The following is a 26,258-nucleotide window of genomic DNA, read 5'->3' on the forward strand; positions in this document are numbered from 1 at the left end:
AACAAGATATAGTCAGAAGGCCGTGGCTGTGTGCAGAATGCAGCTGGGAAAGAGGGCTGATTGCCAGCGCTGGGAACTTACCGCCGGAGGCAGCTGGGCTGGCTGGGGACAGCTCCTGTCCTGGCTCTGTCTAGCGTTAGCCTGGCCCTTCTCCGGGCTGTTCCACAGCAGGATGTGCAGTACCTCCCTGGTCAGCGTGGGGTCTGCACCTAGGAATCTCCAGATGGCTTTGGCCTGTCTGTGACGGACAGAGGGATGGCAGGGAAGGAATTAACACAAAGGAGGGGCCCAGTTGGTGCACACCAGGGATGATGCCCTCCAAGGGGTGACGGGCCAGAAGCAGCAGGTTGAGCCTGCTCGTGGCTGACCTCAAGGCCTTTCAGGCACTGGCCAGTCCTAGGGTTCATATCCTCCTGCCTGGGCACTCCCAGGGGGTGCTGTGTCACAGCAAGGGATGGGCGAAGGTGGCCAGACTCACTTCTCCCAGCTGGGGGAAGGCCCTCCCTCCCTTGCTGCCTTCTCCTGATGGGAACCAGGGGGTCTGTGGTTAAAGCCCCCATGGGGGAAAGCAGTGACTCCAGGCTCAGGGGTGGGGGCTGGTGTGTGTGAGGAGGTGCCCACCCTTGGGGGGGGGAGGCTAGGGCTAGGTTCTGGGCTGGATCTCCTGAGCTGGGGGGGCACAGAGTGGGGGCTGCGGGCAAGGAGAGCAGGAGTTCCTTTCCCATGGGGCAGGGGGTGGGGGGTTCAGAAGTAACAAGGCTCCAGTTCTGACCACGCCATGGCTCTCGGGTTGGGGGGCTGGAGAAGGCTGTAAAATGGCTGCTCTGCCTGTTGGCTCTGGGCAGGATGCAGGAAAGTGCTGCTGGCCCGGGGGAACCTGGCAGGCTGGTGAATTGGAGAAGACCAGCCTCTAGCAGTAGGATGAGGCATCTAAAAGCGTGCGGCAATGGGGAATATACCAGGCTGGGATTGTGGGGGGGAGAGGGCATTTCCCAGCTGTGGGGAGGGGGTGCCCCTGTGAGGACATGCTCAGTGGAGGGCCGTCTGTGGGGGCGATGCAGTTGGACTGGCCCCTCTCCTGCCTCAGCCTGGAGGGATGCCCTGCCGGGAGTGGGGGGCCCTGCTGACAGAGGGGGTGACCCTGCTCACATGGGGTCTCTCCTGCTCTGTGTTTTGATGGGAGGTCCCTAGAAGACTGTTCTGGCCTCCAGCCAGCCAAGCCATTGCACAGCCGAACCGGGAAGGGTTAGCACAGAACCAAGTGGGGGAGAGTGACAGGTGTGTTAGGAATAGCTCAGCTGGGGGAGCCCCGAGCCAGGGATCCCAGAGCATACAGAGCCCTCCAAGGGACAGGGAGGCGAATGGTGACACATGCCGGGGCAGGGCTGTTCCCTGGGGGCCTGTGTGCAAGGGGAGGTTCTGTGCTGCATGTAACCATGGTGCTGTGGAGTGACCCCATTAAGAGGGGGCTCGGAGGCTGGAGGGGGCTGTTCTATCCTTTCCTCAGGGCTGGTGCTCACCACTTGTAATGCCAGGGCATCTGCAGGAGGATGCTGACTGCGTCCTTGGTGTGCTGTCTGGCCAGCAAGTGCAGGATGTCTCTCCTCCCATCACTCAGCCACCCCTCCCCCCCCGGGGTGGGCTCAGTGTGCAGGAATGAGCCGTGTGCAAATCCTGCACCTGCAGAGGCAAAGCAGGGGCTGAGACCCACCGCCGCTGTGGGTGTCTGGCAGGCAAGGGTCAGGAGGAGCTGGGCAGGCTCTGAAACAAGTCAGCGGTCACATGGCCTGGCGGAGGCCATGGATAAACTCTCCTAGCGAGTGACTGAGCTGAAGGGGGTTTGGTACCTTGAAACCCCCACCCCTGAGCCAGATCCGTAGCACTAAGGGTCCCAATCCCACTGCCCAGTGACACCCCCACCTCCCCCGGATATCCCAGCTACACCTCCCCTTGTGACAGCACGCCTGGGCTGCTTCAGCACCAGAGTGGGATATAAGCATCCGGGATGCATTTCCATCCTCAACGTCAATCCGTGTCCACTGGGCAAAGAGTGGACACGGGGGACCCCACTGCGCGCTCTGTTCCCCCAGCTGCGGGATGAGACTAGAGACAGGGCACATTTCCCAGGGAGTGAGCCAGGCAAGCCAGACGCCTGGGATCAAAGCCTGCAAACCATTACAGGGTCATGACCAGCGGCCGGCCCTGCACACAGGGGATGGATGGGTCCCATTGATCACTGATGGTGAGAAGGGACATCTCCCCTCCACATCCTCCCTTGTGCCCCAGGAATTCTAGGAACGGGGTAAGAGGGAGCTGCCCGAGATGTCCAATGCCCAGCCATTCCTTGGCCCTGTACCTCTGATTCTTTCTCTCTCAGCACCGCCTCCATGACGCCCGCCAGCTGGTCAGCACACTCCCCCTTCTCCAGCAGGCCCAGCAGCAGGGTGAAGCAATAAGCTGCAGGGAAAGGCACCGGCCGAGTGTGAGCCGTGAGCCCAGGCCCGGGGAAGTGGGTTTGCTCTTCGGACTGCAATCTACACACACTGGCAGCAGCTCACAGCACAGGCTGCTCCCTAAGTTCCCCCTCCCCACTGAGGCACTGTGACACCGGGGGAGTCTCAGAGCAGTGGGGTTTTCAGGCTCTTTGGACAAGTAGCTCCCTCCTCCCCACCCAGATCACAGGCCTCTCTGTGTTTCTGTCCCCAGCAGTAAAATGAGGATCTAATACTCACTATTGTAAAGCGCTGTGAGATTTACCCAGGAAAAGCCGCTCTGTGAGTGCTGTGCAGCACTGGCCATCAATGGTCAGAGCCATATTCCTAGAGTTTAGATGTGGGCATTCAGTTCAGTGCAGCGTGAGGAGCCCAGCCCTAGACCTTGGATTCAGGCTCAGCCCTTCCTGGGGTGGAAAATGAGCCAGGAGGCTTTTCCATCCCTAGCCTGGTGGATTAACAATAGAGGATTTTTAAAATAGGAACTGGGTTTTTTTATATTAAACTCACCACAGGTTTTTTCATTAGAAATAAACTTGCTTAAAATTCAATTTTAATTTGACAACCTATGTTAAGGCCTAAATTTATTATAATCTCTTAAAATAATTTCAGGAGTGTAGAAAAAAAACCATATTTAGTGTCAAGTTTTAAGGACAGTCAGACTACTTGAAGCACCTGGAACCAGAGTTAGTGGAAGTGCTAGAACAGCTTTAGACAGCAGTAACCCTTCCTCTGGAAGTGCAGAAGGAATATTTGCTTCCTTTCCGTTTATTCATCTAGTTCAATTCAATGACTAGTTAATTGAATTGAAGAAACACATTGGCAGTGGACAACGAAGGCAAACTTGTTTTCTTCCTTCACTCTAGGAATAAACACTAGATGTGAGGGGATGAGATCTACCAGCTCATAAATCTGGAAGGATATGCTGACCAGAATGTATCAGGTCAGTTCACTAACTGCAGATAGTAGTTCCTTTCTTTAAGAAATCAGGTAGTTTTAAATGCAAAACATTTTTGATGAATGTTTTTCTTATGCTTCTCTTTCTGGCTCGGCCACAGCATTGCTGTGTAACCAACTCTTGCTCATTACCTCTGTTCAGGGGTAAAAGTAATTTACAGGACTTACCAGTACTGCGGGAGTCCTGAGGGAGGACTCATCTGGAAGGGGCGTGGCCTCAAGATGTAAAGGCCCTGGGGCACCAGCTGTGGCTGGGAGACCCAGGACCTTTAAATCAACCAGGGCCTCCCAGCTGCAGAGGTAGCTAGGAGGCCCCCAGAGCTCAGGGGCAAATTAAAGGGCTTGGGGCTCTGGCTGCCGTGGGGAACTCTGAGCTTTGCAGGGCTGGGGCAGGTATTTAAAGCGCCAAGACCTCCTGCCACTGAGGGGAGCTCCAAGCCCTTTAAATCCTGGCCCCAGCCTGGCCACTGGAGCCACAGCCTAGATTCAAAGGGCTCTGGGCTGCCCGCAGTGGCGGGGAGCTCTGAGCCCTTTAAATCTCAGCTGCGGCGGGGGAGTTAAAGGGCTCTGGGCTGACCGCAGCCGCGGCAGCCCAGAGCCCTTTAAATCCGGCCCCAGCCTGGCTGCTGGAGCTGCGGGCAGGGGTTTAAAAGGGCTCTGGGCTGACTGCCACTGTGGCAGCCCAGAGCCCTTTAAATCTGGCCCCAGCCCGGCCGCCAGAGCCGGGGGGGGCAGGTTTAAAGGGCTCTGGGCTGCCAGCTGCGGCAGAGAGCCCAGAGCCTTTTAAACTCCCACAGCAAAAGTCTGTGCAGTTCAGCACAGTGTATTGGCTCTTGCTGGTATGCCATACTGGCTTGTACCGGCTTACTTTCACCTCTCCCTCTGTTTCACCACCTCTGTTTGGGATACAGACACTTCACTAACTCCTAGCAGTAGTGTGGTTTGAGTCGGTCATAAGTGTTAGACATCTTTGAGCTCCAAAGGATAATGGATGATTTATCAAGAATCTCTGGTGATTTCCTGCTTCGCCCTCATCCAGAGCTATCATCACATCTTTGGGTTTGGAAATTCTCAGGAACCCTCAATCATCTACTGCCTTCAATTGTTGCTTAGATTTAGAGCCTTGGATGCTATTGATATTTATTCACCTTGATTTTAGGAGAACTACTACATTCATGAGAATCATAAACTGCTCATATTCCATTAAAGGAGAGAAGGCAAGAAAGTTCATCATATCAATAATTCTTTATGAATTATTTACTCAGTCTTAAAAGAGACTAACTAGAGGGTTGGACACTTGTATGTTTGTGTAGGCCCAGTTTCTAGCTCTGAACCACTAGCAATTGCACTGGATAATGCCGCAAAACCTAAATTTTATTGTCAAATCATCTAAGTCATTCCTCTTCTGTTCTTCTTCTTTTATAAGTTTCAGATCCACAAAATCTTCCCCTTGACAGTCACTGCCCATGTGACGCTGCAGGCAGAGTAGCCTGAGCAGTAACATTGTGACATCCGAGGTATTTCAGCCACTCATCACACACTCCCTCCAATAACCCTGACCTTAAATGCTAACCCTATGGCCTGCCTTGGTCATCTCTCCTATTGAAACCTGCAGGATCATTTGCTGATTCCTTTTAACCAATGGGGTTGAATTATGCAAATCAGCCGCATAGAATTAGCATTGACTGGCTGAGTTTACTCTGATGTCACAATGTGCCTCTACCTGCAGCACCAAGTAAATGGGCACAGTGTGGAAATCAAGCTTTTCTGCTGGTGGGGGTGGTGGTTTCCATTTGTCATTAAAATCAGCAAGGTTCTTTCCACTGATGCCTAGAAATTCCCTGCAATTTTGGAATCAATTGGACGTAGTCTTCCAAAATTAGTGCATTACAGACAGACAAAGAAATGCCATTGAATTGAGCTTTGGGCCTCACTGCACTCAGCCAACAATGACTTGAGTCTCATCCCTTTTAACTGAGTAATAACCCCCAGCTCACCCAGTCAGTGTGGAGACGCTCAGGGACTGGAGGCTGAGCATTCTCAACAGATGGCCAAAACAGAGCACTAGTCACGACAGGAGATCATTCTGGTGGAGATCTCTGTCAGAGCACTATTCCAGCCCCACCTCTTTGCGAGGGTTTCCTACAATGACAGCTGGAGAACAGCCCCATGCTCCTCAGGAAGAAGAGCAGCAGAGAGAAATGGAACAGGAGAAAAGAAAAGAAAAGACAAGAGGCAGAGAGGAAAAGAGAAGCAAAAATGGACAAATTCCAAATGCCTCAGTGAGTCATAGATCTCAAGGCCAGAAGATCCACTCTGACCATCTAGTCTGTATAATGTGGGCCATAGAACTCCCCGCCAAATAATTCCTGTTTGAATTAGAGCACATCTTTTAGAAAAACAGCCAATCTTGATTTAAAAAATGCTAGTTGTGGAGGATCCATTACAACCCTGGGTTAATTGCTCCAAACCCTGACTGTTTAAAATGTTCGCCTTATTCCAGTCTGAATTTGTCTAGCTTCAATTCACAGCCATTGGATCTTGTTATATCTTTCTCTGCTCAAGTAACCAGCCCATTAGCAAATATTTGTTCCCTTATGCTCACTGGTACCCTTCTCTTTGTTAAGCTAAATAGATTGAGCTCCTTGAACCTATTTTTATAAGGCATGTTTTCTAATCCTTTAATCATTCTTGTGGCTCTTCTCTGAACTCTCTCAGATTTATCAGTATCTGTCTCAAATTGTGGACACCAGAACTGGACACAAGACTCCAGTAGTGGTCACACCAGTACCCAGTACAGAGATATAGAACCTCTCTACTTTTGCCTGTGATTCTGCTAGGTATGGGTCCAAAGATGGCATTTGCCTTTGTGGCCAAAGCGTCTCAGTGGGAGCTCATAGTCAGCTGATTATCTACCATGACCCCAAGTCTTTTCAGGGTCACCAGTTCCCAGGATAGAATCCCCCTCTTGTACACATGGTCCATATTTTTTTCCTAAAGGGAAACTTTACATTTGGACATACTAAAATGTATGTTATTTGCTTGTGCTCCGGTAACAAAGCAATCCAGATGGCTCTTTATGAGTGACGTGTCTTCTTCATTATTTACCACTCCCCCAATCTTTCTGTCATTGGAAGATTTTACAGTGATGATTGTATATTTGTTTCCAAGTCACTGATCAAAATGTTAGTGTACATCCAAGAACCAATCCCTGCAGGACCCTACTAGAAAGACACCCACTCGATAATGATTCCGTATTTACAATTACGTTTTGAGACCTATTAAGTAGCCAGTTACTAAAGGGCATTTTTCTGTCAACTTACCTTCTGTTTTACGATCCTAAAGCTCAGCTGAGAACATATGGATCAAACTAAACAGGTTCCAATCCTCACTGAGAATCTTACCTTCTACCCAGGGAATGTCTGCTTTCTACAAAATCAACACAGAAAGGAGAACACGCCCAAAGAAGCTCCTCCTTAGCACTCAGGTGTGTGACCACAAATCCTCTCTTAGTCCTCTAGGAGAGACCGCGAGAAGGCGGCTTACTGCAGCAAGGCTACAAGGGTCTCTCAGGTTCCCCCTACCCTGCATCCCTGTCCTGCCTGGCTGAGGTTAAGGGTTCTGTGTGAGGTCACAGCCTCCTCACCACCTTTGCCCAATAGGCTAAGTTCCTGCCAAAGGCCCTTGTGAAGTCACTGCCACACCCACCTCTGCCTTGCAGGGCTGATGTCTGCCCCAGGTCAGCCTGGTCGAATGCTTGAGCTGTTCTCCAGATCACCCCACATGCTCATTATTGATTCTAGGGGGAGTAAGCAGGTTACCCAGAGTCTGTTCCTCACCCCACACTGAGTTTTTCATAGATTTATAGATTGTGAGGCCATTAGATCTCCTAATTAGGCCTCTATTTCACAAACCACGAAATTTCACACCTTTACCCTCATAGTAAGCCCAATAGCTTGTGTTTCACCAAAACACACCTGCCAGAAAGACATCCAGGTGTGATGTGAGGCCATCAGGAAACAGAGAATCCATGTCTTCCTTTGATAATTTGTTCCAAGGGTTAATCTAACTCACTTCTAATTTATGACTGGGTATTTGCTGTATTCAAATGTGTTTTGTTTGAATGGGCTGCTTTGTCTTCATCATTATTTACCATGACACCAATCCTTGTGCCACCTGCAGATGTTACCAGCTGTGATGTGATATTGACTTCTGGATCATTGGTGTAAATGCTGAAGACACTTAGTGGCTGACAGCCTGTTCGCCCCCCAGGCACCACGCAACCACACCCCCATAGAACAGGAAAAGGGCATCCAGTCCTACTCTCATATGGGGTCAAAAACATAATTAGCAGCAGGATTACCTGCACCACCTCAGCCCCATGTGATAAGGATTTTCAGAAGGTACTGCTAAGCTCAGATAAACAAAGCAGCTAAAATGAGGTCAGCACAAAACACAGCACAATGATAACAACGTCTCAGTCCCAAGGCTGGGATCCAGGGATAAGGGATGCTCTCAGCCAGGCTATGTACCAAGAACCTGATTTTTGTCCCAAATGCCACAATTGCCCAGATGAGAGTGTGGTTCCTACCTCCGTGAGGAATGTGTGGTTTTCCATCTAAGCATCACTGAGAGCCAGCTCTTCCCGGTTTGACAAGATGAGGTTATTACTCCCCAGGCTGGGCCAGCTGCAGACTACATTGATGTAGGAGTCAGAGACAGATCCCAGAGCCTAGAAGCCAGAGAGGGGAGGAAGCTTCTGCTGATTTCCCATTCAGAGACCCCACTGAAGAAGGGCCAAGAAGGGAGGGGAGAATGAAGGGCGGGAAGCGAAGCTATCTCTATGGGGAAGGCACTAGAGTAGACTCCAGTCCGATTCCCAGATCCACCCCACGTTTGTATGTGTGACCTTGGAGAGGTCACTTTATTGCCTTCATTCCCTATCTCTAAAATGGGGGTAGTAGTGTCTTTCCCTGCTCAGGAGGGAAGGGGAGGACAGTCCCATTGTGGACACTGTGGGCATGGATTGTGCCAGAGTGAGGGCAGGGATCCAGAGTTTGTTCCACTACAGCTGGGGGTGGAGGTTGGGATCAGGAGGTCAAGGTGGGAGGATAGGGCAGGAACTGCTGCCACACACAGAGCTTAGGAATTCAGTCAGTCCCAAGGGCTCGGTACTTCCCCTCAGCTAATCATTTCCCTATTGAAAAGACTAGCCCCTCCTGTCATTGGCAGTCTGCATGCTATTGACGTCTTTCCTAGTGTTCTCTAGGTGCCCCTTTAGTTCTTCTTGAATGTGGTTGATTCATTGAACCAGGTCACTAGCCAGGAAGTTCAGAGAGGCCACTGGTAGTGTAGGATGAAATCAGGGGGAAATCTATAGTTAGCAAAAAAAAAAGAAAAAAATGGTGGTGTTGACATTGTGGTTTGCAAATTTGGAGCTGATCTGTCCTCTCAGCTGAAGGTATGCGGTCACAGGGGGGTGAAGCGTGCCATCTTCAACAGATAGTCAGTTCCACCATGTGGCCATTTGATTCAGGGAGTTCTGCAATGAAATCTATTTGCACTGGCTCCCATGGCTGGGGCAAAGCCATGAGGTGCCAAGGTATTTGGTGTATGGTGTCTTGATGCAAGTGCAGAATTCATGTGTGTCAACATATATCTGAATTTCAACCCACATCTGACACCACCAAGCAAAGGAGGAGGTTATGAGGCACCCAAAGCATTATGCCAGGGAGTTGTCCTTGTTCAGATGTAGTACTTTCAACCGGGGATATCCTGGCAGAACATACAGGTGGCCCTTAGTAAATCTTATTGCGTCCCACAGGGAATGTTGTTTCTCATTCTCAGCTCCTGATTGTTTGAACGGATCCCCCGTTCCCCGGCCATGAGTTATCCCAGGAGACTGATTAAATTAGCATGGTTAGAGCTTGAGGTCTGGTAGTATTAATCACATTGTAGGGCTTGAGGAGGAAGGCCTGTTCCTCACTAGCTTTCTCCCTTCTTGGTTCTATTCTGCATTAGGGAACGAGGCACCGGCCTGGCCATTCTTAGTTCCCAGGCCGTAGTTAAGTAATCTTGAAATTGAAGCAGGAGAAGAATAAGGTCTAGCTGAATTGTCCCTGATTCAGTGCTTTGGCTTTTCACAGATACTGGAGGCTTTTGTGATCAGTCTAAACTTGTGCTGGGTATCGAGTCCCCTTCAGCTACTGACATAAGTCTTCAAATGAGGATTTTATCAGAACCCACTCATTGTCAAGGATCGCCTAGATTTGGTCTGTGTGGTGAGCCTCCAGGAGCGTTATGCACAGGGGCATAGCAGGTGCTGGGAGCCATGCCTGAGCGAGCATGGCCCTAATTGTCATATTGGATGTGTCAACTTCCATGATGAATGCTTCAGTTGGATTGGTGTGCGCCAGAATAGGTGCAGCAATGAAGGCAATTTTGAGCTGTTGAGGGCTTATTGGCCCTTGGGCAACCAAACAAATTTGACAGTCTTGTGGAGGAGAGCTACCATGGGGCTTCTTCGCTCTGAGAACCCTGGGCCGAAGCAGCAGTAAAACTCGGGAAAACTAGAAAGCGTTGCTCTTCTTGAGTATTTCAAGTTCCTCCTAGTAGTGAATGGCTTCCACCTTATTTGGATCATTCTTAACTCCTTCTGCGAAGAGGATGTACCCCAAAATCTCCGTGGAGAATTGGCTAGAGGTGCACTTTTCCAGTTTTGTATAGAGACCATTCTGCCACAACCTCTTCAGGTTCTGATGTGGGGCGTGATCTGCTCTGGGTTCTCCAAAGAGAAAAGTATGTCATCTAAATAGATGAGAATGTAGTGATCCAGAATGTCCCCAAATACATCACTGATGAAGTGTTGCAAGGTCACAGGACCCTTAGTCAGTCCAAATGGCATTACCAGACAGTTAAAGTGTACATAATATGTTTTGAAATCTGTCTTTGATTTGTCCCCCACCCAAATGAATGTTAGATTGTAAATCCTTGAAGGTCTAGTTTGATGAATACCCATGCAGGTTTCATGTGATCCAACAATTCTGGGATTAAGATTAGGGGGTACTGGTTCCAAACTCTCACTTTGTTCAGGGGCCGGTAATCTACACAGAGGCGTAGAGTCCCACCTTTCTTCTTCCCAAAAAGGGCCAGGGCACCTGTGGGAAATGCTTAGTAGTGAATAAACCCTTTGGGCTGGTTTTCATGGCTGTACGCAGGGAGAGTCACTAGTTCTGGTTTGGACATTGCGTAAATACGGCCAAAGGCAACTTTTGGGCAAGGCTGTAGGTCAATCATAGTCTCGGTGCAGAGGCAATGTGTCCTTCTTTCTTTCGAAAATGTCCACAAAATCCTTGTATTTATTGGGAATGTTGGGTGTCAGAGCCAATAATGGAGGAGTAGGTCTAAGGAGGGAGGCTGGTTAAGGAAACCCCTACATTTTCAGTCATCTCCATTGAACCACTCTGGTAGGGGCACCACAGTGCCTGGTGTGACATGTCTCTTTTTCAATAGCTTTTCTGCAAACGGTTGCACCACCTGATGTCACATGCTACATCCAATAATTAGGTCTAGTGGTTAGAGCATACATCACAGCTAGGTGTAGGATTGCGCCTAGGCTAAGAGTGGTGCTAGAATCAAGGTTCAGGGAAGCGACAGGATCAAAATTGAGATCAGAGTCCAAGACAAACCAGAATCAGAGCCAGAGTCCAGATACAGGCGGAAGTTTGAAGCCAGGCAGTCAGAGTCCAAGGACTTGGGGAGGCTCAGGAGGAGGAGGCAAGGTTGTAGCAGGTCAGTGGTGGGGCTGGAGTGAGGCTAGAGCAGGGCAAAGACAATATGAGCTAGAGTTGGTAGCTAACATCAAGAACCGAGAGTTACAGCTAGGTCAGCAGCCAGAGGCTGATCTGAGTCTCAAGCTGTGACAAAGTGGGACTGTTCTTGGTGTTTCTGGAGCAGGATTAAATGCAGGTGCCATGACACATTGAGAATGTGTCTGTGTGCATGAGCCTGGTGCTCTCTAGAATGTAGCTCACAAAGACCACACAGGACCCTCTACTGCTTCCAGTAGTGATATCTCCTGGAGCTCACATGCTAGAGTTATGGGCCTTTCAGAGCTTTCTCCATTCCCACTCCCCACCCCATGAGCCTTGCATACAGTGCAGTAATTCAGCCCTGACCCAGGTCCCAGGACAGGGGCAAGTTCTGCTTCCTGACTCGCGATGGTGCTGGGTAAACCCCACACCCTTCCGGTGCCTCCAGAGGATTCAGGGAATCCAACGAGGATCTGGTCAGACAATAGCTGATGTCCTTCCCAACTCACTGACCCAGTGACTCCCCTCTCAGACACTTGGGTGTCAGCCAGGGAGTCAGTGAGCAGAGCCGGATCCCATGAGATACAATCCTCCATTAACTCAACACCCTCCACTGGGGATTCCTTTCATGCTACGCAGCAATGGATCCATCTAACACACACAAACCATGGTCGTTAGCAAGGCTCCAATCAAGAATCCTCAGCCTCTCGCAGCTGAACACTGTCAGCTGGAAATAAGTAGCAGGGTTTTGTCCTGCATCCAGGACACAGCCACTGCAGGGGGAGACACAGCTCCACACCTGAGCTGGTGCAATGAGCTGGTTGAGAGTCCTTACCTCCCCCACCCTGGCCATATTCCTTTAGCCAAGGCACTAGGTGTCCTGAAGCCCGTCCCGGCACCACAGCTCCTTGGCATCTCTGATGTGCAGCCCTGGGAGAGAAAGACACACACATTTGTGAGGTTTGGTGTTCTGGTTTTAGTGCCTGTCCCCTTCTGTTCCCACTGCTGGGTGCACACTGGCTGGGGCCTTCGCAGCATCCATGCCACAATGGAATTGCAGGGTCACCACCAGGCGGTTTAGTACCTGGAGGTGTATTTGTCCCAGTCATCACAGATATCATGTGACCCTTACGGCCATTGTGTTCTGGGAGTGGTGGCCTGTTAATGACGGTGTCTAATGCTGAGGACCCCTCACTCCCACTAAAGTCAGGCTTTGACCCTAGGTGACCAAATGGTGACATCCTACAAGTTTGTATCCTTCTCCTGTGGTCTCTGCTCCTGTTCCTGACTTCCCTATGGGCTCTTTCCCTCCATGTGTCTCAATAGCTCCATTCCTGTCCCCTCACCAGCTGGCAGCCCTGTGGATGGGCTGATATCCCTGGGGTGGGGGACAGGGCCGGACTCTGAGATAAAACAGCCAATTTCCCTGGCACTTTCACACTCCTTTCCCTGATTCAGGGAGCAGGGAAGAGAAAGAATCAGCATCTTAGCTGGGGTCGGTCTCAGAGGAGGGTTTTTTTTTCTATAGGTTCCCATTGCCCAGCAGAGTGAGTCTCAAATGAGGGGCCTTGTTTCTACTGGGGTCTCTCTGCCCAGCTCCAGTTGGTCTAAAAGGAAAGGCCTTGGTTCTCTAGGAGTCCCAATGTCCAGCTGCAGTTAGTCTCCAAGGGGCTCGTTTCTATAGGGTCCCATTGCCCAGCAGTAGCTGGTAGAGCCAGTAAATCCCACCTCTGGCTTGCCGGCTGATGTCATCTGCTGGGTCAGTGATATACAGACCCAGCTGTGCCACAAGGTAGCCCACCTTGGGGAATTCAGATGAGCTCTGATGGAAGGAGAAGGAGAAGGGCCTGATACCTTCAGATCTCCACCTGCCCTGGGCCAGGAGTCTCTCTCCTCCCACTCCATTTGGAGAAGGTGCTAGGGGAGAGGAGCTACAGCTAAAGCACTCAACCTCCCTACCCCCAAGGGAGCTTGGAGCAAAGGGACTAGTGCAAGGGCCCTCTATGAGGACTTACTCCCCAGCTGCTCCATAATAATAAGGGCCCTGAGGCCAGGCATGAATCTGTCAGCCAGTGGGCGCTGGAGCACAGTCCCTTACAGACCCAGAGGAAACCACTTAGCCAGGAGAAGAGGAACCTGAATCAAGCATAGTTGAATCTCAGTTCTGACAGTGGCTACGCACAGAGGTCAACAAAATCAAGAAACCCTGCAGCTGAAAATCCCACAGCCTGCCAGAGCCAGCCCTGACTATTCAGGATGCTGGGGTCAAAGGTCACTTACATCAAATCCGGGGAGGCAAGTGGCGAATTTGAGCAGGGCAGTGCTGCTCCATATGGCCCTGGCTTTCTTCTACTTCTCTCTGGAGTGCATCCAGAAATTGACATGCTGTGGGAGAATGAGACAAGTGAGGGTCAATGGGCACGTGAACTGGCTCTACAAACGAGCCTCTCTCTCTCCCCATGGGGCTGAGACATTGTGCTCAGGGTGGAATAGCTGACTGGCTGATCTCAGAGCTTTAAAAGGGGTTCTTGCACCCAGGATGCTGTCCATGCCCTGCTGGGCACAAGCTGTCATTGTCTCGCCACACTGGGACAATGTTCAGTCTTGGGGCTGGTCCATCCTCTCTGTACTCCTGATCCATGAACAGCACATCTGGATCAAGGCACACGCCCTGGGCCCTCCCCAGCTGCAAAGGCCTTGGTAGGATGGAGGAAGTGACCATGAGGACAGTCCCTCTGGGAACTGCAGTGCCCGTATGACAGAAGAGCGGATTCCCTGAGGATCTTCCTGTACTCAGGGTCTCCCTAGAAAGGAGCCAGTGACTTTTCTCAGAGGCCCATGTCTTGGATCTCACAGGGGTTTCAGTCTCTCAGTTCCCAGCCAGGCCTGGTGCCCACTGTTAGTGCTTAACAGAACCATTCAGAGCTCTGGCCTCAGCGTCGGCAGGCTGGACTAGATGACCTCTTGAATTCCTTTCCAGCCCTCCTTTTCTCTGACCTTTACCTGCAGCAGCTGCTGCTCCCACTCCCTCTGGCAGAAGCAGGTCTTGTGATCTGGAAGAGATGGGCAGGTCAGTTTCCTTTGTGTTTAGACCCTTCTACTGGGGAAAAGCCTACAACACGGCTCTTGTTTGGTGGGAGGTGAGGAGGAGCTGCCGACTCACAGGCCCCAAGTGGAATCCATGGCTCTTTGCAAATCGCTGATGGACAGCAATGCTCCTCAGACCCAGAGCCCTTCATGTGAAATACCCAGGAGTTCTGCTTGCCAAGATCCTTCCCCAGGGTGTGAGGGGTTAGATGAAGGTTAGATACGGTCCCGGAAAGGATCCTTCCTGTCTGGGCATGGGGGGGCTGGGCTCGATGAACCAAGGGATATGATCCTGATGTGATCCTCGCTGATTCCAAGGTCACTGCACCATATTATCCTGTATTCAGAGGGAGGCCCTGGCCTCTCCCTCTCTGAGCCCAACACCACAGTGTCCCCTCCCTGTGCTCCTGCAAGGGGAGACACTACCTCCTCACCTTCCAGGTAGAGGAGCATGTCCGTCATGTAGTTATCCCAGAATCGGCCCGACCCGGCCTGGAACATGCTGATCAGCTGGAAGGGGAGGAACATGGCTGCCCTTCTGACCTGCACCATCATATACGAAGATGCAGCGAGCACTTGGCGGACAAAGAGGCAGAGGTGGCTGTACCCCTCCCTTGCAAGGCAGTGTGAGAAGGGAGCTCCCTACAGGTGAAGAGGAAGAGCTCAGTGATGGAGGGAAGGAGACAGCAGGGAGGTGGAGGTGACAATCAGGACAGGATTGAGATGGATCTTTCAGTTGATCAGGGACAGTCCATGGACCAGCTATTGGCTCCTTTCATCCTCTCACTCCTGGGCTGGCTCTAGCTCAGATGAAAGGAGACAGGATTATCCAGAGGCCGTCAGGCAGCTGCAGGGTCAGACCCTTGGCCTAGGTCAGAGTAGCGCAAGGGGAGCTTGAAGCAGCTCGAAAGAGGGTGCTGGTCCATAAAGGGAATCCCCAGCTGCCCCTTGGTAAGGGAAGATGCTGGAGGCCAGGGGGCAGGAGGGGGCCTGCACAACAGTCCACCACACATTGCATGCCAGCTGCAGGCGTGGCCCCTTCCCACTGAAGCTAAGGAAACCTCCTGGCTGCGGGTTACTCACCAGCAGCTCCTGGGGTAGAGTGGCCCTGGGGCTTGACCGACATCCTGTGAACAGAAAGGGGGGACATCTCATCAGGCTCTGGAGGGATCTTTTGCATTCGTCTCTGAGCTCTACCTGGGCCCTTGATGGCTGGCTGTGTCCTTGCAGTGAGCCAGAACCAGAGCCAAGAGCTGATCCTCACTCCCACCTGGGGGCAGACGCCTCTCACTACAGAAGGACTAAGAGAGGGTGGATAAAATACTGGGACTCACCTCTGTTCTCCTTGCCGCACCTCCTGGCTGAGGGCAGCCTGTCTTCCTCCTGCATCCTCTTTACCACCCTAACCGATGTCTGCAGGAGGAGAGGCAGGGCTGGCCCCTGGGCTGCTGGGTTCAGCTGAAGCAGCAGCCCAGGCCATAAAACCTGCAGAGCAGAGAAAAGCCATTTCAATATGGAAATATCCTCTTCCTGCACCAGCTCTTTCTTTCCTACACTAGACAGGACCCCTGGCCTTGCCACCGCCAGCCAGACCTCTCTACCCAGCCTGAACCATGCAGCGATCCCCGCCCCTTCACACCTGTCAGTGTCTGCCTCCAGCTCCAAATCACGTGACACATGACTGACCCCCCCCAACCCCCACCTTTTGTTGAGTGTAGCATCATCATTGGCAGCACAGTATTTCCTAACTCCAGTCCCACTTGGAAAGGCTGTATTCTCACGGTCTGAACGCAAGACACCAGCTTGATCAATAAAGAGGAGACTAGGAAACCAATCCTATCCAGTGAAGCCATAACAGGCGCTCAGGGAGGTTTGAGCTCTGACCTTCACATCCCCACACAGACCCTGCACCCCTTAAACCACAGACGCAATTGCTGTTTGCTGTGTGGGCAAGAGAGGGACTTAACACACACTATGCCAGAGGGTCACACAACTCTTTGTTAGCCAGTGTAAAAGAGTGGAGATCAGGAACCTCCGGGGACCTATTCCCACCTGTAGTAACTAAATCACGTACATTTGGCATGCTCAATCTGAAAGACAGTGTAGCTGAGTGCACAATACTTGGGTCTGCCTTGTTAGAAATGTGGCTTCTAGTCTCAGCTCTGCCTGGATTGATCTTGCACAACGTCGCTGTTCAGTGTAGGGAGGGGGCTGGCTAATACTGGACTGCTTAGGCTTGCGTTCTGAGACCTGGTCAGTAATCACGTCTGTGCTATGTGTGGAAACTTAAGCAATAGTCAGCAGAGATGAGATCTGGATGTAGTGTCTCCCAACTCAGTGGACTGTCCCTTGGGCACTAGGATAGTGTGGATGAGAGGCAGGAAATCCGGGGCAAGGATTGGCATTTGCAAAACAAGAATGTGATGGGTTGTATAGACCCCCACCCTGGAACAGCCGGGAAAAAGTTAACAGAGGGACCAATGAAGAGGGACTGAGCTATGGAAGCTGCAGAACCAGCATGACTGGCCACTGGGGATACTAGAACAGAAGAGCCCCTGTGACACCAAACCCTGGCATGCAGGGGCACTCAGCCGGTGAGTGGTCCCTGTTCCAAAGCACCAGGTCTGGCTCGGATTCGGGGTCCATTTTCCCCAACCCCAGGATGTTCTGGAGCAGGGAGGCTCAGATAAATAAGTTTGGTTGGGGCTTGTCTCATCGAAAAGCTCAAACTCAGAGAGGCCTGCGTCCAATAGAGAGGGGCAGGGTCACTTACACTGGCCATTCTGGGGGAGTCACCCAGGGACTGCAGGGTGCTGGAGCAGAGCTGGTGGACCTTGAACTCTATGGTGTGCCCCCCCGTCTGCTTCCCCCTGAGGGTGAGAAATAAGGGAGACACCAGAGAGCTTTAGATTCAGTGGAGATCTCCATGGCATGGTAACTCTAGTGGGCATGGCAGGGGGTGAAAATGGGGCTTGAAGGGAAAAGGCACAACCCTGGTTGTGACTGTGCCAGAACCAGCCCAGGGTCTGGGTGGAGCCAGATCTAGGTTCCACCCCTCTGCCTGGGGAAAACCAGATCCATCATGGCTTAGTCTCCTGTAGGGTGGATGATCACAGTGGGGCGAGAGAAGGAGGAAGCCAGTGGTCCTGCCCTCCCAGTGCGAGGGACAGAGCCCGGATGGCAGCTGGGAGAGGGAGCAGAGAGAATGGGCTGGGAGAAAAAAACACTGTCTTCTATCTGTCATCATCTTCCATCAGTAGACAGAGGGCGCCGTCTCCAGTTCCATCTGCTTCCCAAGCCCTATTTGCTGCCTATCACCTGCCCCTCCCCATCTGCAACTGCCCCTTCTTCCCTATCCCTTGACCCCATGTTCTGCCCCCTTCACGGACTCCCATCACTAAAGTCTCTGCGGATTCTTACCGTGCTATCGAGGGTCAGGGTGCACTGACGCAGCAAGAAGTCAGTTAAGGGTCTTGATGCAGATTTCTCCAAGAGCCCATTGTCCGTATAAAAGATACAAGGGCTTCTCTGACATGCCAGACCCAGACAGAAACAGAAATGATTTGGACACAGTGTGGAGGGACCTTGTCCCCTCCCACTTCAGGCTGGGATCCTTTCTCAGCGGGGTGTTTGGGGAAATGCTGCTAGGCAGCCCAGACATGGGAATGCAGCCGGAGCCCTGCTGTGATTCTTTCCCCCACCTTCTGTCCTACACTATGGAGCACTGATGGGTCATGTGTTTCGATGCACAGGGTCCCGGCAGGCTCTGCACTGGCAGGCAGACATCCACTAGCTTTGGCCTCTCCTCTTCCTTGGGATTCAGCAAGGTGGCTCTGTCCCCTAGAGCATTTGGTTCCGTGAGGTATTTGAGTTTATGAGGTATGTTCTGACCAAGAAGTTACCTATTCTGGCATGCACAATGGTTTGCCGGGGCTAGACCCCTTCCGGGGTGGCGGGGAGCCACACCGGTTTACTAACCGCAGTTGACACTTGGGGAATTAGTCTGTCCACAGAGTCTTCCTCAGCAGCCCTTGCGGTACTGGAATGAACACCATAAGCCCAGGCCCTGGGTCAGGGCAGAGCAGTGCAGCGTCAGGCGCTCAGGCCCTCAGACAGGGCTGAGCAATAATAGTAGTCCCCAAGCCTCCAAAGGCCTGGGAGAGGGGGTGACAGCCACCCCCTGAGTTGGGTAGCAGGGGGGACGCAGGCCCTCCCACTCCTCTGCATCCCAGCCCGGGGCCCTAGCAGCGACAGGAGACCCGCTGCTGAGTCAGTGGGGATCCCGGCCACAACACACTGACATGGGCTCTGGGAGTGCTGCAGCCAGACTAGGGTCGGCTGCACCCAGACTCCCCCTTGGGTAGTACCTGGGTCAGGGGGTGTCCTCTCGGGGGTCCAACACCATAGGTTCCTCGGCGAGCAGCAGGCTCGGCAACTCCTCCGGGTAGCGGCTGCCTTGGACCACAGGGTTTTCCCAATCACGTGCTAGATTGGAAGCGTCTGGCCTCTCCAGCGGCTCCAGCCTTACTGAGCTCTGAGGGCTCTGAGGGCGAGCCTTTATACTTCCAGGTCGTCACCTGACGCTCTAAGGGGCGGGCTCAGAGCTCCCTAGACCTGCCCACCCCAGCCTCCAGATGGGCTTTTCCCCCTCCGGGGCAGCGGGGAGCCACAATACCTCACTATATGGCCTACCTCACTGCACAGCCCCAAACCAGCAGTGCTTGAAACAGCATCTGAGCATGACTCACAAAGCCATTTGTAACATACATATGAAAAACGTGAGCACCTTGAGGTCTTTAAACCATGATTTGAGGACTTCAGTAACTCAGACATAGGTTAGGGGTTTGTTACAGGAGTGGGTGGGTGAGACTCTGCGGCCTGCATTGTGCAGGAGGTCAGACTAGAGAACCATAATGGTCCCTTCTGACCTTAAGTCTATGAGTCTATGAAAAATGCATTGGCCTCTGTTTCCAGGAATGGAATGCGTGTGGCTTCCAGCCACAGCTGTGGTTGCTAGACACAGTCACCCAGTTACAGATCACAATGATCATTTGCACAAGCAGTCACTGCAACTGCTTGGATAATTGCTGCAACCGTGCACACAAGTTAATAAGCTGTTATGGGCATCCTTCTGAATTTTGAGGCAGATGAGACATTTACTCTCATAATAACAGTTGGGATTCTCTAATCAAGCACCCAGAGTTTATATACCCCTGTTCACCCAAAAGGATCCCACAGGAACTGTACTGTTTGCACAAGGTAGAACTAAACATTATGTTAGTTTTGGTGTCATTATATAATGCCTGCATCTGTAATTTTCACTTTATGCATCTGAAGAAGTGTTTTTTTACCCACAAAAGCTTATGCCTAAATCAATCTGTTAGTCTTTAAGGTGCCACCAGACTCCTTGTTGTTTTTGCGGATACAGAGTAACACGGCTACCCCCGATACTAAACATTATGTTAATTCTGTAAAAGACATTGCAGACGAACAGCAACTTTGGCCTTGGAAAGGAATTCTGGCTGTGTATCACGGTGCTTTCTGCCTACCTGGACCAGGAGACTCTGTGTCAGGTGGGCTGCCATCTCTGGCTGACACTGCAGTCTCTTGCACTGCTGTGTCTGTCAACAGAAGAGAAGGGTTAAATTGCTCCATTAAAGGTCTCTGGTTGAACCCTCAGGGGAATGATCTGAATGATAGTGTTGAGGGGAGGGGAGTTTTCTGTACCCAAAGCAGCAGGTTCCAGTCCTCTTGTGACACTTCAATGAACCTGATTTCACTGAGTAACAAATACAGTCACACCTGGGTCACCAAAGAACTTTCGCAGTTACACAGAACACCTGTGTGACCCAGAAAGGAGCGATTCTCTAAACAGAGGCAAAGCCACCCCGGCTCTCCTTCTCACTGTCACAGGTTGGTGCCAACAATCACAGCCCCCGACTCCCACACAGTGCGCGATGGGGTTTCAGCAGTGCAGAAGGTGGGGACTAGCTTGCAGCAAACACAGCTTGGAAGATTTAGAAATCTAGCGCATGCAGTTCCTAGGAAGGGAGAACTGCAGGGGGATAGAGACTCGAAGTGCCCTCCTCATTCAGACAGTGCAGACCACAGGCCTCTGGAAAAGTCGAATGCCGGACAGAAGCAGTAATGGGAAGGAGGGGGCTGACCTACTGGAGGGCATTGGCAAAGGGCAAGTAGAGCCTATAGGGAGTGCCCTACCAAATTTACGGTCCATTCTGATCAATTTCATGGCCGTAGGATTTGAAAATCAATTTCAGGCTTTCAGAGGTTTACATCTGAAATGTCACAATGTTGTGGTGGGGGTTCTGCCCCAAAAAAGGGAGTTGTGGAGGAGTCGCAAAACCGTTGTAGGGGGGTTGTGGAATTGCCACCCTCACTTCTGCACTGCCTTTCCAGCAACCGGGGTATGTACCCGGAGTGGGGGGGTCTGATCTCCCCCTATCATAACCTTAGTCCCAGATTTGGACCTTAGCGTCCAAAATATGGGGGTTAGCATGAAAACCTCCAAGCTTAGTTACCAGCTTGGACCTGGTACTTGCTGCCACCACCCAAAAAATTAGAGTGTTTTGGGGCACTCCGGTCCCCCTGAAAAACCTTCCCTGGGGACCCCAAGACCCAAATCCCTTGAGTCTCACAACAAAGGGAAATAATCCTTTTTCCCTTCCCCCCTCCAGGTGCTCCTGGAGAGATACACAGACACAAGCTCTGTGAATCCAAACAGAGTGACTCCCCCTCTCCGTTCCCAGTCCTGGAAACCAAAAGCACTTTCCTATTCCCCCAGAGGGAATGCAAAATCAGGCTAGCAAATTCAACACACAGATCTCCCCCTGATTTCTTCCTCCCACCAATTCCCTGGTGAGTACAGACTCAATTTCCCTGAAATTTCCCAGTAAAGAAAACTTTAACAGGCCTTAAAAGAAAGCTTTATATAAAAAAGAAAGGAAAAATACATACAAATGGTCTCTCTGTATTAAGGTGACAAAATACAGGGTCGATTGCTTAAAAGAATATTGAATAAACAGCCTTATTCAAAAAGAATACAAATCAAAGCACTCCAGCACTTATATTCATGCAAATACCAAAGAAAAGAAACCATATAACTTACTATCTGATCTCTTTGTCCTTACACTTAGAAACAGAAGACTAGAAAGTAGAAACTACTTCTCCAAAGCTCAGAGAAAGCAGGCAGACAGAAAACAAAGACTCAGACACAAACTTCCCTCCACCCAGAGTTGAAAAAAATCCGGTTTCCTGATTGGTCCTCTGGTCAGGTGCTTCAGGTGAAAGAGACATTAACCCTTAGCTATCTGTTTATGACACCCCCGCGAGGCCGGCTGTGCAGGGGAAGTGCCAGTTCTGTCCCTCCCCAGCTCAGAGGGGACTAGCAGCTGGAACCAGGGGCATGGTAGGAGCCTGCCCTTCCCCACCCCTCCAATAGCTAGATTTCATGGGGGAGGTCTGATTTCATGGTCCATGACTTTTTCATGGCTGTGAATTTGGCCTACCTATGGGACGGTTTAGGGTAAGAAATAAGTAGAAAATAGGTTTTTGGCCTAAATTAGCTTAAGTGTAGAAGAGTTTAGAAAACTGAAGTTGTTTGTGTGAGGAAAGTTAGTGGTAAGTTGGAGATCCTGTTATGGGAAAAGTAAGAGTTAGCAAGGACATGGCTCGGGGTTATGCTACTGTTAGGTTTGGGTTATAACTGGCTTAAGCTGGGTTTTTAATGAGTGGTTTTGAGCACTGTGACTCTTTTATTCAAATGTTATCTATACTAATAGTATGGGAAGGCTATTGGTGCAGCTGTTAATATAAACCACATGTAATGTAAAAAGTCATTAAGGCGGCGAAGGAAATATAATTAGTGTAAGGGGCAGATGCACGTTCAATAGTAGGATAATGGTTTCTACTGGGAGTTGTTCTGTTAATTCGGTGAGCGCTCCAATTAACACCCCAAGGGTACCGTTATGTCCCAGGGTTCTAAGGCTGTACTTCACACTGTTGTCAGGGGACTGATTCCGCACTGATCCACAATACAACAGTTAGACACACACTCAGTGATGACAGTGTAAGTGGTGTTTGCACACTGGTTTGCTTAACTAATCATTTTCCTTTTGAATGAAGTTTGGTTTTATTATTCATAATGTTGCCTAAATACATTTTCTGTAACCGACCTAGATGCTTGAACCTGGGTTTAGTTGCAGCCTTATCTGTAACAACTTACTACAAATTGGAAACATTTCAATATCAAGGTTACAGAAGGTTACGTAGGGAAAGGGGTGAATCTGAGGAGTCTGTACCCCTGTTTCCTACTTACCTGAAGCAGCAGGCCCAGACAGGGAAGGGCTGCAACTCTCAGTGGCTGCTGTATCCTCCTTCCCCTGGTCTGTGGCTGTGGATAAGTGCAAAGAGGAGGAGGTCATTTCCTCCTTTCCTGGTCAGTGGTAGCAACCCCAGGGGGTGAGGTAGACAATACAGCCGTGTGGGGAACTTATCACACTTCACTACACCTCTGGAGAGGGACTGCCACCAGTCACAGCATTTATATTACACATCCATCTCCAAAGCATTTGACAAACACTTCACCCCACAGGTAGGGAGCTGAGATAACATGGGCAGGGGCAATAGGGGCCAGGAGGAAATTTGGGGAGAATCTGCCCCAAATTCTTCCCCAACCAGCAGGATTCCATTAGAGATTTTAGCCCAAGAGGCCAGGACTTCCCCAGCTCTGCCTATCCCCACTTCTCTAGTTAATGACAGATCTCCCTCAGGAGACAAGAAGAGTGCAGACAACGCCGGGATGGTAGTGCTGCATTGGGGTCCCATCAGAGAATTCCCTGCCAGTACACAAGGGCTAGAAATGTCTGGGGGTTTAAATAAAGCAAAACTGCTCCAAGGAACCTTTGAGAAAACAAACATCCTCCATCAGGAGACCCTGACTCCCCAAGCACATGGAGATTCATTCCATGCAGATTCCCAGTAGTCCCCTGCAGGTACCTCTGGAGAGGACAGCAATGAGGGGAGAGGAGGGTCCATTTCTGGGCAGAATTTCTACTCACCTACAGACCAGACCAGCAGTCGGCAGAGCTGGTCGTAAAGATCCATAATGACTCCTAAGACAAGAACCAACATGAATGAGTCCCTGGGACTTCCTTCCCATGACACAGATCCCACCATACTCACACATGGTTCTAGATGGGCCAAGGAGACCCCGACTTAGGTTTTTGTGCTGCCTGTCTGGCTGGAGAGAGAAGACCGCTATGAGGTGGTGAAACCTCAATATTGATGTAAAAAATTATTAATAGCATTATTATAACTTATTTTATAATGTTAGGTGTCATAACTTTAGTCCCAGATTTGGACCTTAGCGTCCAAAATATGGGGGTTAGCATGAAAACCTCCAAGCTTAGTTACCAGCTTGGACCTGGTACTTGCCGCCACCACCCAAAAAATTAGAGTGTTTTGGGGCACTCCGGTCCCCCTGAAAAACCTTCCCTGGGGACCCCAAGACCCAAATCCCTTGAGTCTCACAACAAAGGGAAATAATCCTTTTTCCCTTCCCCCCTCCAGGTGCTCCTGGAGAGATACACAGACACAAGCTCTGTGAATCCAAACAGAGTGACTCCCCCTCTCCGTTCCCAGTCCTGGAAACCAAAAGCACTTTCCTATTCCCCCAGAGGGAATGCAAAATCAGGCTAGCAAATTCAACACACAGATCTCCCCCTGATTTCTTCCTCCCACCAATTCCCTGGTGAGTACAGACTCAATTTCCCTGAAATTTCCCAGTAAAGAAAACTTTAACAGGTTTTAAAAAGAAAGCTTTATATAAAAAAGAAAGAAAAATACATACAAATGGTCTCTCTGTATTAAGGTGACAAAACACAGGGTTAATTGCTTAAAAGAAATATGAATAAACAGCCTTATTCAAAAAGAATACAAATCAAAGCACTCCAGCACTTATATTCATGCAAATACCAAAGAAAAGAAACCATATAACTTACTATCTGATCTCTTTGTCCTTACACTTAGAAACAGAAGATTAGAAAGCAGAACTACATCTCCAAAGCTCAGAGAAAGCAGGCAGACAGAAAACAAAGACCTCAGACACAAAATTCCCTCCACCCAAAGTTGAAAAAATCCAGTTTCCTGATTGGTCCTCTGGTCAGGTGCTTCAGGTGAAAGAGACATTAACCCTTAGCTATCTGTTTATGACACGCCCCCCAAATTGCAGACAGTGGGGAAGCTCCCTGGCGGCGATTTCCTTCTAGAGCTTTAAAATAAACAGATTACTACAACACATGCACCTTTACATATACTACTAAGTATATAACTAACAGACTTCTACATTTTAAGAACACTTTTTAACTACTGAATTCTGGGAAACTCTCACGGGAGAGTGCATCAGCAACTTTGTTAGAAGCTCCTGTGATGTGTTGAATTTCAAAATCAAAATCTTGGAGAGCTAAACTCCAACGAAGAAGTTTCTTGTTGTTCCCCTTGGCAGTATGAAGCCACTTTAGTGCAGCATGGTCAGTTTGTAGTTGGAACCGCCGTCCCCAAACATATGGGCGTAGCTTTTCCAGGGCGTACACAATGGCATAGCATTCCTTTTCACTGACTGACCAGTGACTTTCCCTCTCAGACAGTTTCTTGCTGAGAAACACGACAGGATGGAAGTTGTGATCTGTTGCTTCCTGCATGAGCACTGCTCCTATACCACGCTCAGATGCATCCGTGGTTACTAGGAATGGCTTGTCAAAGTCCGGGGCCCTGAGTACAGGGTCAGACATGAGCGTTGCCTTAAGTTGGGTAAAAGCCTTTTGACACTCATCTGTCCACTTAACTGCATTTGGCTGGGTCTTTTTGGTCAGGTCGGTCAGTGGGGCAGTGATTTGGCTGTAGTGTGGTACAAATCGCCTGTAGTATCCGGCCAAGCCTAAGAGAGATTGGACCTGCTTTTTGGACTGTGGGACAGGCCACTTTTGGATAGCATCCACCTTGGCCTGTAGGGGGTTTATGGTTCCTCGACCCACCTGGTGCCCCAGGTAAGTCACTCTGTTTTGGCCTATTTGACACTTTTTGGCCTTAACAGTTAGTCTGGCCTGCCTGATGTGCTCAAAGACCTTTTCCAGGTGTAGTAGGTGTTCGGGCCAGGAGTCTGAAAAAATGGCCACATCATCGAGGTAGGCAACTGCAAATTCTCCCAGTCCAGCTAGTAGACCATCTACCAGCCTCTGGAAGGTGGCGGGTGCATTTCGAAGGCTGAAAGGAAGGACATTAAATTCATACACCCCCACATGGGTAAAGAATGCTGACCTCTCCTTGGCAGGTTCATCTAGTGGTACGTGCCAGTACCCCTTGGTTAAGTCTATTGTAGAGATGAACTGGGCACGTCCCAACTTCTCCAACAGCTCATCGGTGCGTGGCATTGGATAGTTGTCCGGACGAGTTACCGCATTTAGCTTACGGTAGTCCACGCAAAAGTGTATTTCCCCATCTGGTTTGGGTACCAGAACCACTGGAGATGCCCATGCACTGGTAGATGAGCGGATTATACCCATCTGTAGCATGTTCTGGATCTCCCGTTCTATAGCAGCTTGGGCATGAGGAGACACCCGGTAGGGTGGGGTTCTGATTGGGTGAGCATTACCTGTATCAATGGAGTGGTATGCCCGTTCAGTCCGTCCTGGGGTGGCTGAGAATAATGGGGCGAAGCTAGTGCACAGCTCCTTGATTTGTCGCCGCTGCAGACGTTCCAGGGTGGTTGAGAGGTTCACCTCTTCCACACCACCGTCTTTTTTCCCGTTGTAGTAGACACCGTCAGGCCACTCAGCATCATCTCCCTGGACTGTAAACTGACAAACCTGTAAGTCTCTGGAATAGAAAGGCTTGA

General features: G+C 50.5%; 1 pseudogene; it reads right to left on the minus strand.

The window, feature by feature from the left end:
• The window catches only part of LOC127044653 (maestro heat-like repeat-containing protein family member 1), a 75,502-nt pseudogene extending 51,927 nt beyond the window's left edge, over positions 1–23,575 (minus strand).
• Between the last annotated feature and the right edge of the window lie 2,683 nt (positions 23,576–26,258).

The sequence above is a fragment of the Gopherus flavomarginatus genome, chromosome 2 (genome assembly GCF_025201925.1).
Source record: "Gopherus flavomarginatus isolate rGopFla2 chromosome 2, rGopFla2.mat.asm, whole genome shotgun sequence".
Taxonomy (NCBI): Eukaryota; Metazoa; Chordata; order Testudines; family Testudinidae; genus Gopherus; species Gopherus flavomarginatus.